The sequence below is a fragment of the Macrobrachium nipponense genome, chromosome 45 (genome assembly GCF_015104395.2).
Source record: "Macrobrachium nipponense isolate FS-2020 chromosome 45, ASM1510439v2, whole genome shotgun sequence".
Lineage (NCBI taxonomy): Eukaryota > Metazoa > Arthropoda > Malacostraca > Decapoda > Palaemonidae > Macrobrachium > Macrobrachium nipponense.
In genome coordinates, this window is record NC_061105.1 from 15609374 (window position 1) to 15626999 (window position 17626).

At 34.2% G+C, this 17626-nt stretch overlaps 1 protein-coding gene across 1 annotated transcript in view; it reads left to right on the forward strand.

Annotated features, from left to right (window-relative positions):
- Positions 1–14443: 14443 nt before the first annotated feature.
- Positions 14444–17626, forward strand: part of LOC135214399 (chorion peroxidase-like) — a 34022-nt gene continuing 30839 nt past the window's right edge. The window contains exon 1 of the mRNA XM_064248666.1: positions 14444–14675. The gene's annotated coding sequence lies outside the window, so the exon portion shown is untranslated. The remainder of the gene's footprint in view (positions 14676–17626) is intronic.

Sequence of the window (17626 nt, forward strand, 5' to 3'; positions counted from 1 at the left end):
ATTATTATTATTATTATTATTATCATGCAAACGTTCTTATGAAACAAAACTTTCTCAGCTTTCATTAGTGCGTTAACATTTATTATATTATTATTATTATTATTATTATTATTATTATTATTATTATTATTATTATTATTATTATTATTATTATTATTATTGTTTACAGCAAATATCCATTAATAGCTTTTATTATTTCAAAGTGTTACCCGAGTATCATTATTATCATTATAAGCATTCCTAACTATGTTTTATTATTTTAAATGCGATATCTCAGTGCTATAACAAAATAATAATAATAATAATAATAATAATAATAATAATAATAATAATAATAATAATAATAATAATAATAATAATAATAATATATTATCGTTTACGTAATTCAAACAAGCCTTTAACTCAACTACCTTGCGCGGAAAAATATCCAGAAAATGCGTTGTCAAAAAAGGCAGACATGTGCATATATAAACAAAGTTCAAGACAGTTCATCCGGGTCATTGTTTGTATAAACAAAGTGACAGTTGTTGATGGGAGAGTGATTTCGTTTTGATGGGAATTTCAACAAGTTGATGGGGCGTGAACACAACGGCTTTGTAGGGCCAGAAACTGTCAGATCACCTTGGTCGGTTGATTTTTTTTTTTTATGTTGGTATTGTGTGATGTCTCCATTACGAATGGTAATAATAATAATAATTGGGAAAAACACTATCACTAGAGTATATAATGTTCTAAAGGGCCCACAATAATAATAATAATAATAATAAAAAAAAGGTTAAGAGTTCGTGTGTTTTTAAATTATACATGAACTCTTTAAAATTTGTTATTTTTTCTTATTATTGTGAACCGCTAAGAAAATAATAATATTGATAATAATAATTATAATAATAATAATAATAACAAACATTATTATTATTATTTCTGTGCACACATTCCGTGTATATATTCTAATATATATATAAAGTATATATATATATATTATAAGCTATTTATATTATAAACATTTTATATATACCATTAAACAATAAACATTTACACGCACACATATATTTATATATATATATATATATATATAGATATATATATATATATATATATATCAAATATATATATAATATATATATATATATATATATATATATATATATAACTGAATCACGAAAGCTAGGAACGTGATAAATCCATAAATAAAGATATATGCCACGAAGTAAAATATTTTCCTTCGTGGCATATATCTTTATATTATATATATATATATATATATATATATATATATATATATATATATATATATATACATATATATATATATATATATATATTACTATATATATATATATATTCTATATATATATATATATATATATATATATATATATATATATATATATATATTATATATACATTCATTTTTAAAAACATGAAAATGCCTCCAACATTTCAGTCGACAAACCGAACGTAAAAATAATCCAATAATTTTTTAAAAAATCACGAAAACAATGATTCACGTTCCATTCAAGAATTCAAACAAGCCCTCAGGTAAAACACCAAATCATGTACTTATTTTTCACAATGTTTTAGAAATCGTCGAAGTTTAAGATTCCTGTTAAAACGAGACAAATGTTTATAGAAAAAATAAAAACAGGAAAAAACTAATTATAAAGCTGATTGGAAACGCTCGAAATTAAGATTGACAGATGTTGTGGTAAACTGAACATAGCTGCCTTTTCTCTCTCTCTCTCTCTCTCTCTCTCTCTCGCTCTCCTTGAAAGCAATAAAATTTCCTTCGATGCGAAGCGGAATGAGCTGTGATTTTTAAAAATCTGTATTTATCTATATGTGAGTCAATCTATTTCGTAGTGTTCGTGGGTGTAGTGACCTATGCACGCACACGCACGTGCACACACTCGCACACACACACATTATAAATAAACATTATATTTATTTATCAGAATATCACATTGAATCTGGTATGCATGTTTCGTTTTTATAAGTCACGTGCATTTGTTAGCTAGACGAGGAATACATGTATACATGCATGCCTACGCGCATGCATATATAAATACATAAATAAATAATTAGATATATATATATATATGTATGTATGTATGTATGTATGTATGTATGTATCTTGTATATACATATGTATGCCTGCATATTCCCAAGCCATCTTTCAAATACAAGACTACCCTAATCCGAATCTTAACACCCTCCAGGCACAGAAATGAGAGAGAGAGAGAGAGAGAGAGAGAGAGAGAGAGAGAGAGAGAGAGAGAAATACCACTCCGACCATAAATAGGTGTGGTAACAAAGCGTGGCACTCTCGCTTTGACGCTGGATTTCAGAGATGACGAGAGAGAGGAAGGAGAGAGAGAGAGAGAGAGAGAGAGAGAGAGAGAGAGAGAGAAATACCACCCCGACCATAAATAGGTTGTGGTAACAAAGCGTGGCACTCTCGCTTGACGCTGGATTTCAGAGAGAGAGAGAGAGAGAGAGAGAGAGAGAGAGAGAGAGAGAGAGAGAGTCTCCAGAAGCCACCACACCCTCCAAGAATCTAGTAGCTTGGAGCTTCGGCCTTGAAGCTCCCCCACCCCCACCCCCCCCCCCCCCCCCCCCCCCCCCCTCTCCGCTCCGAGTGGGGTGAAAATTAGGAGAGAGAGAGAGAGAGAGAAACCCATTTGCTCGCTCAGTTTATTTCCGTTCGTGAACTTATCACGAATCACGCCTTTCGTGTTCGGCCGAATGGAAGGAATTGCATGCATAGGCTTACATGCGGCTGCATGAACGTTCAGAAACGAATTTGTATCTAAAATATGTGAATGAAATAAGTGAGAGGAAAATTGTATGACGACGATAAAATTGATACTTTCACTCACCACTCAAAGGGCAATTTTACGGAGTTACTTTAAAAAGGTCGTGCAATAAATTTGCAAGATCACAATTTGGATCGTCGTAGGTTTTACCAAGATATTACCTATCAATTCCGAGGTGTAATTATATATATATATATATATAATATATATATATATATATATATATAAAAAAATATTATATATATTACACATGTATATATATACACACATAAATAAATGTAGATATATGTATATATATCTATTTACATACATATATATGTAAATATATATTTATGTGTAATTATTAATTCAATGCAAGACCACAAAATCATAACCCAGCATTTTATGATATACTTACACCATAACGAAAGTAAATTGCAGCAGTGAACACTTAAAAATAACTAAGAACTATCTACAAGTAAAAGCAAAATAAAAAAAAAAATATATAATATATAGATATATATTAATATATACTTATATATATATATAAGCAAGATAAATCAAACGGTGTATGATAAATAAATAACTGCCAGCAACCAAAATAAAACGGGAACGAAAGTAAATAAAAAAAATGTAATCGCTTTTATTTCTAGAAGGAAACTGTCCAAAAAATCCTTTACATTTAGAAGGCAATATTGGCTGATATAGAATTGCGAGATGTATACCAGTATTGCCCCATCAGGTTAGGTTAGGTTAGGTTGGGTTGGGTTAGGGTAGGTTAGGTTAGGTAGGGTTGGGTTGGATTGGGTTAGGTTAGGATGGGTTGGGTTGGATGGGTTAGGTTAGGATGGGTTGGGTTGGGATGGGTTAGGTTAGGTTGGATTGCGTTAAGTTAGGGTAAGTTAGGTTAGGTTGGGTTAGGTTAGGTTAACTCAAAGCTATACCCTCTTATTAATTTGGGAGTGGGAAACACAATGAGATTATTCCCAAGAATATTCTATGGTTAGTTTTTAAGATATGGCGCCCCACTTTTCCAGAGAAGGTCCGGGACTGGGTCCACACCAACCCTCCAGCTCCCAGCCCGTTCTAAAACGAGTCCTTTAATAATTCCTTAACCTCTTAACCCTCCAGGGACTCGCATTCCGTGACTGACGCCCTCATAGCACGGAGAACCGAAGGATTCGTTCTCCAACGAAGTGTGAAATGAACACAAGGTATTCTAAAGACTTTGAAAGTCGATTCGATTTGAATTACTGAAGGTCAACGATTTTTTATTTCTTTTTCGGTAGAGTTGTTTTAAATACTCGGGGGAAATTGGACATGTTTAGTCTACCAGTGAACAGGGTTTAAGTCATGGCTTCTAGGAGCCTTATTAAGGACGACTATAGCGTCCTCAACGCGATCCTCCGAAGGGAATGGATTCAGAAAAATCATCTGAAATATTTCGCATATTTAAGAAATAAAGGAAATTTAATTAAAAATGCATTCTTACCATCACCTCCAGGATTCCCGCTAAGGATGTTCCAAGCCAATAAAGCCAAATTCGCTTCTAGGACCTCTAGTAAGAATACACCAATGTATAAAGAACCCGACGGGAACGAATTCCGGAAGTCCTGAAGGCGGGAGAAAATTAAAATACTCGACGGGAATCTGGAATTTGCATGGTAAGGATGTTCCGAGCCATTTGCTTAAGTATGCTCCGACGGGAATGAATTCCAAAAGGCCTGAAGACAGGGGCAAGTTTCAATACTCGACGGGAATTTGGAATTTGAAATATTTCGTCCCCCAATAAATTAAAGCTAAGTTATGGATATTCCAAGTCATTCCCCCGACGAGAACGAATGTCAGAAGTCTTGATGACAGAGGAGTTAAAATACTCGACGGAAATTTGTAATTTGAAATATTTTATCTTTCAATAGAGTTATGTAAGGCACTCTTAATAAGCATGTTCCAAGTCCTTTCCTCAATGATCTTCCTACGGGAACGAATTCCAGAAGACCTGAAGACTGGAAGAAGTTGAAATACTCGACGGGAATTTGGAATTTGAAATATCTTACCTCTCGATAAATTTAAGGTAAATTTATTTAAATCACAGCTTCTAGGGCCCATAGTATAAGGATGGCCCAATCCATACAATCCGAGATCCTCCAGAGAGGGGAATTCAGCCGTGAATTCAACCACCAATCCTCCAGAAGTCAATGACGACAGATAACTTGAATTCAACCAACCGAGGAGAATGAACCTGTCTTAGGAGACCTTTAAAAAAATAAATAGAAAATTAATAAAAAAAAAGAACTTAAATTTTTTTTTTAGACTTTATTTATTTCCAACATTCACTGAAGGAAAATATTATTTTTTTCTAAAGATAAATTCGTCGGATGACGTAACAATTTTCTAGTTATAAAAAAAATAAAACATTTCCAACTCCTAGCTGAGTCAGCATTTTTTTGTTCTCCTGACATATTCGTTATACGTAACAGCGATTGTTAGCAAATAAGAAAAAATCGACTTGGCATTCGTACATACTTACGTATGATATGGTTCGGAAGCCACGTGAAGTAGGAGGGTCTCGGAGATTTGGAGGCACGTGGATATCAAGTGGTTGAAGAGATTTTTTTTTTTTTACTGTGGGTATATATTTTTTTATGTTGATATGAGTGTGAATTCTCTCTCTCTCTCTGACGAACACAGTATGAAAAGAAAAGAAAAGAAAAGAGAGAGAGAGAGAGAGAGAGAGAGAGAGAGAGAGAGAGACCACGACCCAAAAGATGTGCATTGAAGCCGTCAAGGAAACCCTTTCAGAAAACTGCTTTGAACTGCCTTGAATCGAGTTCTGCTCGGATTAAATCACCGTGGAGAGAGAGAGAGAGAGAGAGAGAGAGAGAGAGAGAGAGAGAGAGAGAGAGACTGTAGCGTAGAAAGACGAAAGGAAAAACTGGCAACAAACTAGGCAATCAGAATAAGCAGGTTTTTTTTTTTTGAGTTTACCCCAGGAAGCTGTGAAAAGCTTATTAAACTTTAACAGGCAAAAAATACGTTTAATTTTACAAGCTTACGACAAAAAAATACGGGAGTATTAAACTTACCAGCGTTACATTCGTAAAACCCCATAAAAAATACATCCCTAAAACGGGTTTTTTATTCGAATTTTACGCAATAAAAAAAAAAAAAAAAAAAAAAAAGCGTATTAAACTTACACAGACAAAAAAAAAAAAAAAAAAAAAAAAAAAAAAAAAAAAAAAAAAAAAAAAAAAAAAAAAAAAAAAAAACAAGTAAAACAAGGCGTATCAAACATACCAGCTAATATTCGAAAAATCAGAAAAAACGCCCCATAAAACACTTATATTTTCGAATTGACTTCAAGACGCAGAGAAAAATACATATGCTACGTTTTTTACGCCAACATGCATAAAAAAACACACCTCCTAAACATGAATACTCGGAAAAAAAATTACCAAAAAACACGCAATTTTTGTTTCTAATATGCCTAAACCTACACAAGCTAATTAAACTTGAACAGACAAAATTACGCGCTTACGCCAAAATGCAGAAAAAATACGTATTAAGCATAGTGAAACATTTGTAAAAACAGTCTCCCTCACCATCCCCCCCCCCAAAAAAAAACCCAAAAAGACTCCTTTTTTTTTGTTTTTCTAATTTTCGCCAACAACCGGAAAAAATATGGCGTATCAAACATAACAACGTAACATTCTTAAATCTTCGTACAATAATTTCTCCCCCTCATTATGGAACAAAAGTACTTCATGTGACTGTTCTGGATCTCATTTTGGGGTCGACCTCTGACCCCTCACTCCTCCCTTCCCCTCCTCCCCTCCCCTCCTCCCACTTCACCTTAATTCCATTTCTTCGTTTCCTTTTATTTTCTTCTTTCATTTTGTTTTAACGTCCGGAAGCGTGACCACTTACGTAAACGAGAACGACTGAAAAGAAGAATATTACGTAAGTCGTTAAAGGGGTACACACAGCGATATATAATATAAATATATTCTATATATATAGATATATATATATATATATATATAGAGAGAGAGAGATGAGAACGGATGAGAGAGAAGAGAGAGAGAAATGAATAGAGAAACAGAAAACAGAGAGAGAGAGAGAGAGAGAGAGAGAGAGAGAGAGAGAGAGAGAGAGAGATTTTGCAATGCACAAGAGACTCGTGCAAAAAAGACAGACATGAATTGCAGACTTCGCAGCTTTGAGAACGTTTGTTGGCAACGACGAGGTCCTCGATCTTTTGGTCTTGCGTAAGAAATTAGTAAAGCTACAATTAGCAGAAAAGAGGTTTCCCAAAGGTCGCTTAAATTCAGCTAAAAAAGAAAAGAGAAAAAAAATCAAAACAAAGAAAAAAACCAGTTTTTTCTCCGAACATATTTTCTGGCCGATTAAAATGATTTTTCGTCCACAATTTTCATTGACGAATAATTTCGTGCGAAAGAAAGTGGTTATTACTTTTTTTTTCGCAAAGAATATTTCTCTTTGCGAAATATATTTTCTTGAAAGGAATGTATTTAAATTGAAAAGGATGCGCAATATATTTGTTCCCATGAATATCAACATTTAAATATTGAAATTCATGTAAGAATTTATTAATAAACTTAATATAACATATTGACTCTATTTATCCTAACAGCAACATAAAAGAGAATAGAAGCTCTACATTCAATTCCACAGGGCACACTGTATGCAATTTGACTGAATGTACGAATATATTTATCCTTACAGTAATATAATAGAGAATGGAGGCTGTAAATTCAGTTTCACAAGGCACACTGTCAGCAATGTGACAGATTGTATGAATCTATCTATTCTAACAGTAATATAAAAGAGAACAGAGAATATAAATACAATTCAACGAGGTCACACTGTGAGCAATGTGAGAGAATGTATGAATCTATCCATTCTAACAGTAATATAAAAGAGAACAGAGAATATAAATTCAATTCAACGAGGCACACTGTGAGCAAGACTTCCTACAGGGCTGGGCATAGGTAGAAATGACGTTTATCTAAACGCAAATATTGAAAACGTTCTCAGAAAAAACGTCTGGTGAAACGTTTCCTGACAACGCAATGATGCCCCAGAACGACAGACGTCAGATGATGATTAACGAGAGAGAGAGAGAGAGAGAGAGAGAGAGAGAGAGAGAGATAAAATAATTGAAAGTCGAAATTATTCTTCCAGTTTGAGCCAAACTAGTTTTTACCTTTTCATTCATTTTTCATTGATATTCCAACTTGAACGTCAGAGTCATGTTAACGATTAATCGCCCGAGATCGATCCCACGGGTGAGAAACTTAATGTGCGTATGTGTATATGTTGACTTAACTGTGCATTAGATAGGCAGTGGTTAGTCGACTGTTGCTGGTTGCAGTCATTGTGTAGAGAGGGCATGAGTCTAATTAGGACCTAAGGATCGATCCAAGGATCAGAAAAAATAATATTAATTAATTTACGCATTTTCATACTTAAGTACTCCAAAAATATGTCATTAATTAGTAAAAAAAAACAACATTTCCATTGATTCATACATTTTCATACGTAATATGCCACAATATCTTAATCAGTAAAAAACAATTAGGATTGATTAACATAACTTTTATACATAATATATCGGAATATCTTTAATAATTAATATATATATACACACACACACACAGACACACACACACACACACACATATATATATATATATATATATATATATTATATATATATATATATATAATCTATATAGTTTCACGTGAAAGTACCTCACAAAGAATGTGAGTCATTAACCGAAGAACTATTCAAACTTGTCAACGGCCACGAACAACTTTAAACATCCATTAGAGAGTTCATGTTTCATTAAATTTTACCCCTGAGGGCATGAAGGATGCAGCTGGGCATTGTGTGTGTGTGTGTGTGTGTGTGAGAGAGAGAGAGAGAGAGAGAGAGCGAGAGAGAGAGAGAGAGAGAGAGAGAGTTATGTATTATCTATTTCATTCAAGGAAAACAGTGGCCAGAGACTGAGTACAGAACTCATAGAAGAGAGAGAGAGAGAGAGACCTTACAGACCTTACAGACCTTACATCTTGTTCGGGTTTGCCCCAGGTCCCTCAGTGTGAGGCACCTCTAATGTCTACCAGAGAGTTGCTAGTACATCTTCCGGTATATTTTGCATCTTCCCAATCTTGGATGGTCTGGGATGCAGTTTAGATATTTGTCGAGCTTATTCTTAAACACATCTACGCTCACTCCTGATATATTCCTCAGATGAGCTGGCAACGCATTGAATAGACGCTGCATTATCGATGCTGGTGCGTAGTGGATTAATGTCCTGTGTGCTTTCCTTATTTTTTCCTGGTATATTTTTGGCACTATTAATCTACCTCTGCTATGCTCTTTCTGATATTTTTAGTTCCATGATATTTTCTGCTATTCCTTCTATCTGTTTCCATGCCTGAATTATCATGTAGCGTTCTCTTCTCCTTTCCAGACTATATAATTTTAAGAATTGTAGTCTTTCCCAGTAGTCTAGGTCCTTAACTTCTTCTATTCTAGCTGTAAAGGACCTTTGTACACTCTCTATTTGTGCAATATCCTTTTGATAATGTGGGTACCATATCATATTGCAATATTCAAGTGGACTACGAACATATGTTTTATAAAGCATAATCATGTGTTCAGCTTTTCTTGTTTTGAAGTGCCGTAACAACATTCCCATTTTTGCTTTACATTTTGCCAACAGAGTTGCTATTTGATCATTGCATAACATGTTCCTATTCATCATCACACAAGGTCTTTAACTGCTTCCTTATTTGTGATGTCTCATTATTAGGTCCCTTATATGCATAGCTTTCTTTCTCTGTCTCCATAATTTATTGATTCAAATTTATCAGAGTTAAATACCATCCTATTTACCTCTGCCCAATCATATACTTTGTTAAGGTCTCTTTGTAGAGCGTTCCTATCTTCATCACAAGTAATTTCTCTACTTATTCTTGTGTCATCTGCGAAACTACTCACTACCGAATCCTTAACATTATTGTCTATGTCTTCAATCATAATAACAAACAGTATTGCAGCTAACACCGTACCTTGCGGCACACCGGATATTACCTTGGCTTCATCCGATTTCTCGTCGTTTGCAATAACTATCTGTTTTCTGTTGTGTAAAAATTCTTTTAACCATCTTCCTACTTTATCCACGATATTGTGTTTTCTAATTTTCTTCGCTAATATATTATGGTCTACTTTATCAAAAGCTTTTGCAAAGTCTAAATAAACCAGAGAGAGAGAGAGAGAGAGAGAGAGAGAGAGTTATCTTTTATCTATTTCATTGAAGGAAAACAGTAAATTATCTCTCGATCTGGCCAGAGACTGAACAAGAACTCTAAGAGAGAGAGAGAGAGGGAGAGAGAGTGAGAGAGATTGAGAGAGAGAGAGAGAGAGAGAGTCCGAATTGCAGGTACATTCGGACTTAACCACCAATCAGGCTAAACTGACTTAGCCGACGATTATCTTTATTTTCACGTCCGTCTTATTTTCCCGTAAGTAATAATTATGCAGTTATTGCAATGCCTTTGTAATTCCACCTTTCCTTTTGCCTTTCTCTTTCGCCCACCTGGCGTTAATTGCTTTCTTTCTCCTGGAACACCCCCCCCCTCTCCTCGCCCCCCTTGCTTTCTTCTGAAACCTTTCAAAGCCCTACCCCGCCACCTACGCCGGGGTCAGTTGCCAACGTGACCAAAAATAGAATTTTAATTATCCTAAAGTTAATTTTTAAAGATTTTTTTTTACTAATTTTATAAAATTTTGTAAAACAATCTTTATATGTAAAGTTTTACATCAGATTTTGTAAATTGATTTGATCAAATTTTGTAAAAAATGATTAAATGTTAATTTTTACAGATTTTTTAAAAATTAATTTGTCTACATTTTATGAAAATATTTTTACGTAAGACTGAATTAAACTGATAAAATTCTATGAGAGAATTTAAATTATAAAGTGAATAAGTTTTAAATTTTCGATTAATTTTAGTTTTTAATTCTCAATTAAATTAAAGTTATAACATTTTATAAAAGAATTTCTGTAAAATAATTTTGAATAATTTTATGGAATTTTACGAAATATTTTTCAAAACAGGATTAGTAATAAGTTATCAATATTAGAATTAATTTAAATTGCTTTTAATTAATCTTATAAAATTTCAAAACAAGTTTTGTAAATTTAATTAATTTGACAAATTTAGAAAATTAATTTCATTGAGAAAAAATTGTTATCAATTTATTAATTATAAAATTAATTATTTTTCTCAGAATATCTTAGATGAACTGAGAGTATAATAAGATTTTTGATTATATGATTAACTATAAAATTAAATCTTTTTCTCACAGTATCTCAGAAAAACTAAAAGTACTAAATGAATTTTTCCTCAGAGTATCTCAGATGAACTACGAGTTCTGTAGTATGTGTATATTTTTTTTTATTGATTTATTAAATATAAAATGAATTTTTTCTCGTGTCGTAGATGAATAAAAAAAACGCCAGGTACAGATGACATTAATGCATTAGTTCTAAAATTAATTCTTTTCTAAACATTTCACACACACTTAACCTTTGATAGAATTTTATAGTTAATAGCATTTTCGACCTCCCCCCCCCCCCCCCTTCAACACAGAATCAATTTTCAGTGACGTAGGCAACAATAAACTAACGAAAATAAAACAAAACCGGCAACTCTGGCTATCAATTGGGCGGTGTACCTCACGACAAAAAATGCAACTCCCGTTTTCTTTACAGACAATTTTTTTCCCTTCCAAGTCTTCCGTTTTCTATGCGATTCACCTGACAAGACGTTTTCCACTTTCACTTTTAATTTAAGAGGGAAGAAATGCAGTGGTCTCATTTTATAGTTCGCTCTTCTTTTGCTTCTCTCTTTTTTTCGTTTAGTATTTTTTTGTCGAAAAGTGATGGGTTATTTAAATGTCAGGGTATATTGAGGTCACAATGTTCCTCGGATGCTGTTCTGAAATGTATGATATAACTTTGCGTGTGGTAACCCCCCCGTTTTTTTTTAAACACTGTACGCAAATACGCTACGGCGCGCGCAAGCGCGTACACACACATACATATGTAAGAATTATATATAATATAATTATATATGCATATGTGGATATATATAATTTGGGTTACTTCATTATTTTGGGGGTGACATTGCTACCCTGACCACGCACCCTACGACCAGGGCCCATAGTATTTTAGCCAGAAAGTGGGCGGGGCGGGTGGGGGGGGGGGGGGTTTCCTCACCCGTAGGATCGAGCCCCAAAGGTAGTAAGAGTCAAGGAAAAACGGAAGAAGGAACAGGGTTCCATATCCTTGGAGATGGGGGAAAGAAGGACTTAAAGACCGGTAAGTTGTGTGTGCCTGTGTAATTGCGTGTATACATATGGTATGTGTGTTCATATATAAGTGTAATGTGTGCGTATATGTATATAATCGTGTGTATATATATATATATATATTATATACGTATATTTCATATATATATATATAATATATATATATATATATATATATATAAGCGAGTACTACAGGAAATGATAGTCAGAATTTCTGACTATCCTTTTCCTGTGGTATTCGCTTAATTAATGAAGTCACGTGCATCTACTGTAATGTATATATCTATATATATATATATATATATATATATATATATATATATAGAGAGAGAGAGAGACGAGAGAGAGAGAGAGAGAGAGAGAGAGAGAGAGAGAATGTGTACGCACTTGTATGCAAAATACCGACCATAGTATATACACGTCTGTACGTCTGCATATCCGTACATTCATGCACACACACTCATACATACACAAACAAAAACACCAACTCACGAAGCAGATTTCATGACCATATAAAAAACTCCTACATTAAACCTCCCTTTCCGAAAATTAAATATCATAAAAAAAACTCATTTGAATGACACACCTTTTCCTTCTCCCCTTATAATTACGAAAGACGAGGCATGGCAGATGTTAAATGCTTACGTCATGCTTTCGAAAAAGCAACATCGGTTTCGCGTTGGGAAGAAAACGAAAAACGAAAGTTTAAAAAAAAGAGGAAAGCTATTAACTTCTTATTTTGTGTGTCAGCTGGTCTCGAATTGCGCGTCTCAAGATTGCACACTTTTTTTTTTTTAAATAGATAGTAGTGTTGCTATTGCCAAATAGATAGTACTGTCATGAATAGTACGACAGAAATGACAGTGATACTATTACGATGATAATTCGACAACAACGAATTAATCATGATAATTTTACTGTTATAATTACTACTTGTAATCTGACTTGTTTAATGAGGTTGTCAGCTTGTTACTACCACTGCTACTACTACTATCGCTACTACTACTACTGCTACTACTACTATTAATGATAATAATAATAATAAATACAGTTTAACGCTAATGATAATAATAATTAGTGATAAAAATGTACCGCATTTTAAGATAAAAACCGTAAAACATAATAATAATAATAATAATAATAATAATAATAATAATAATAATAATAATCAAGCTTTATCTAATGAAGAAATATTAATGAAAAATCAATATTAGTATCATTATTATTATTACTGTTGTGAGAAAAATTCTGAAAACACAATAATAATAAAATAATAATAATAATAATAATAATCATAATAATAATAATAATAACAACAAAGCTTTAAACAAGGAAAAATCGTGAATAAAAAATGTAAGTATTACATTTTCAGGAAGAATCACAAGGCATGACAATGATATTTCAAATTCTTTTGTTCTGAATGAATATTTGTTTCACACTCATTAAACTTTTTTTTTTAAATACTCTCCTATATTTTGAAGCCAATATTCGTGAGCATACTATAATAATAATAATAATAATAATAATAATAATAATAATATTGTTAGTCATAATAATATTAACAAAATATAGTGTGGATCTCTTTCTATTAAAAAAATATGACAAATAATAAAATATAATAATAATAATAATAATAATATATAATAATGATATATGTTGTGGTAATAACCCAGTCGGTTTCTTTGAGTGTTTTATATTCATTCTCACGGTATGCACTCATGCACAGAGTTCATTGCATATGAAAATTTATGCACTAATGCAGGGAAGGCTGTTTCCAGTACGAACTGCATTTACACGTGTGCGCGAGGATATATATATATTTTTATTTATTTCATCATTCATTTATTTATTCTTTCTGTAAGTTTGTGAGAGAGAGAGAGAGAGAGAGAGAGAGAGAGAGAGAGAGAGAGAGAGAGAGAGAGAGAGTTCTTCATTCACTCTTGTCAAATTTAAGGTTAAACAAACCCACATCCCCCTCCAGAAAAAAAAAAACTTTTTATAACCATTAAAAATAGAAGTTTCTGGTAAGAAGGAAAAAAAAATTACGCTCCACTTTCCGCCAACCAGTTTTCCATCATCACCACCTCCTCTCTCTCTCTCTCTCATTCCAAAAATAAAAAAAAAATCCGGATTATCGAAGTCGACACCTGAGGACACGAGGCAGCCACCGCCCGAAAGCGGTTCACCTAATCGCCGCTCGTCGATAAATATGCTTGTCACCGGCGATCACAAATAGACGGAAGACTTTTCCTCCAAGGAGAATACTCGGCTCAGGACCCTGGTTCTTGTCTCTCTCTGGCAAGTTGCGAACGGGCGACCTACGACAACCTGGCGAGCTCGTCACAGCGTCTCACACCAGTCGCTCCCTGTGGACTATAGTGAACGCACCCGGGAAAACAACGCTGCTCCGCTTGGAACCTCCACTTCTTCTTCTTCCCCTTCTCGCTCGACTCGTCTGGCTTTGTAGTATATGCTCGGTGAGTCACGACTGAGTCTTGTTTTGTTACGATGGGTTGCCAGGACTTCTTTCATTATACAGCTCCTCTGAGGATATGTGTGGCTCCCTGGCCCCTAGATCGTGTGGGATTTCGAACGGTGTTCAGTGATGACCCTGTTTTGAAAAGATACCAAAACCCAGGATTCGGAGCTTTTCTCGTGATACAGTTCCAGAGAGATTACAGAAAACTATCAGTTTCTTTATTGGTAAGATCTGACCTCATTTGAGGAATGGAATCGAATAAGTTAAGTTCGACAGTGGAGCTTTATGATAAACCTGCATATTTATTATCTCTTACTAGACTTAGGAAATATTTACGAGAACCTGATTTCGAATTTGTTAATAATCCTGGCACTTTGGATATCAATTTGAAGACGTTCAGCACATTTAGTTATTGCAGAAACAGCAGGATGCAACCCAGTATTTATGCATTGTCAAGTTTGTACAACAGAAGCTGACTGTGATAGTGTTAAGTAACTGTGCCCGTTCTGGATTCTAGAAAGATGAACTGGCATTAGTCTAAGGTCATACATTTCAAAAAACGAATATCATTTGTGTCATTTCTTTTTTTTTCTGTGACATCTGTAGGTGAAACCTTTCTTTTCAAGGAAGGTATGTTCTTAAATAACTCAGGAAATAGGAGGTCAAGCATCACAGTGTGCCCTTAGGAAAGAAATACCCGACAGTGCCCAGAAGTAGGAGCTATAGAGTGAACAGTGATGATCTTGCAATGTAGCTGAAAATGATCTAAGTCTGAAGGAAAAGCTGGCTTGTTGATTACACGGAGAACCATCTGTTAAGTCATTCAGTTTACCGTCTTCAAGTTTGTAGAAGTGGGCATTAGGTTTGTAAAAGAAGCCTCTTTTAATATTTAGGCGAGGTAAACATCAAATCCACTGCCTCATAGTTTCTAGACAGTGTGGCCATTTAACTCATTGCCTCCAAATTTCTAGACGAGATGGCCATTAGGTTCACTGCTTCTATGTTTCGAGAAGATGTGGCTATAAAAGTTATTGCCTCAAAGTTCCTAGATGAAGTGAACATCAAATTCACTGCTTTCAAGTTCCTAGACAAGGTGACCACAAAGTTCATTGCCTCAGAGTTACTGCCAATTTCTCTTTCTGCTTCTACGACGTCCATCTTTCCAACTCTGTCACTTTTCTGTGTGGAAACTTGCAATGACAATAGTCTGAGACCGATCTTCAAGATTTCCCAGTGTTCAGATTATCTATCTGCTTCTGGAAAAAAACGAGCAATTGTTTTGTCGTTTGATTTTAAAGTCCTGAGTCATTTTCTTCACCACAGTTACTTAAACTTATGTTGGTCATAACTGTTATTGCTAAAACATTTTCTTAATATTATTAGGGCACACCTTTTTATATTAGCTTCTTGATTAAATCACAGGAAATTACTTGACCACTTTTTGACCAACAAAATGACCCGCCCAAACACCCCCCTCCCTTTTTTTCTTTTGCTCACCGCCCCGTCGAGCTGACAGACCTGGTGTGTTACGTAACGCTGGAACACCCGCCAAGCTACCTCATCCCACGTTCCTTTTGGGAAGCTGATTGGCCAGTTCGAATTCTTTCCATCTACTCCGTTTTGGTATTGGATGTTCATTTTTTATTTCCTTTTTTGTTGCTTTTGTATTCAGAATGCTCTCAATGTACGATTCTCAGGTATAGGGTGCAACATTCGTCTGGTCTGTGCCTGGTAGGGTGACCGTTTGAATCTCAAACAGACTCGGTAAGTTGGAGGAACAATGGTCGCAAAGAGGCTTACCAGTTCAAAAGAATGAGTAATGATGAGTAAGATGAATATCTAAAAAAAAATGACTGTAAGTACAACCTGACAAGCTATCTATTCATTAACATGTTATAATGTAAATTGACTGAAGCATTTTACGATTAAAATATCAATCAAAAGGAGTTATTTTAAATGTCATTTGGCTGGAGGATTTTAATGTTAAAATGTCATTAAAAGGAGCTATTTCAAAGGTCTAATATCAGTACCTTTTACTGTAAAATCATTTAATCTCTTTTATCATGAAATTAAGACTTACGAAACGTAATAAAAAATTGTACTTTTTTTCTCTTGACTGATACTGACAACTGTTTCCGGATTTTTCCAGAACCGAAGAATAACTGTCTCAATGAGACAGTTACTGAGCGTCGTGGGACTGACGGACGGACGGAGAGACAGACAGACAGGCAGAAAGAGACGGGAGAAATGAATACTGAGGAAATATCAAGACTTTTCATTCTAGAGCTTTTACTTAATTGATGACTGAGAGAGAGAGAGAGAGAGAGAGAGAGAGAGAGAAGAGAGAGAGAAGAGACTCTCTCTCTCTCTCTCTCTCTCTCTCTCTCTCTCTCTCTCTCTCTCTCTCTCTATATATATATATATATATATATATATATATATATATATATATGTAAAAGCCTCTTCCACTTTACTGGGGTACTCTACAAGGACTGGAAACTCACTATAAATGGATAACTGCAGGTTCATCATTCACAAATTTTGTCGTCTAATATATATATATATATATATATATATATATATATATATATATAACATAATCTGTCAGTAACTTCAGTTAAATAATATTGATTTTGGCCAATGCATGGAAGGGTGGCCCCAGACTAATTCTAGGCTATAAATTTTTCGTCCGTCACACCGCTGGTCTCTCGATCTGCTATTTTAAGCAACACTGGGCGTGGCTAGTCCTTGGAAAGGTGACGATAGCATTAAACGCAACTTGTTCAGAGCAAAATATATAAGTTTCCTTGACACGGAGTGACACCTGGCAGTCTGGTGTAGCCCATAGTACTGTACGCAGCCTTTTAAAAACTAAGGAATGACGTAAAACACAGCTTTATAAAACTAAGGAATCACGTACAATGCAGCTTTTGAAAATTTAGGAATGAC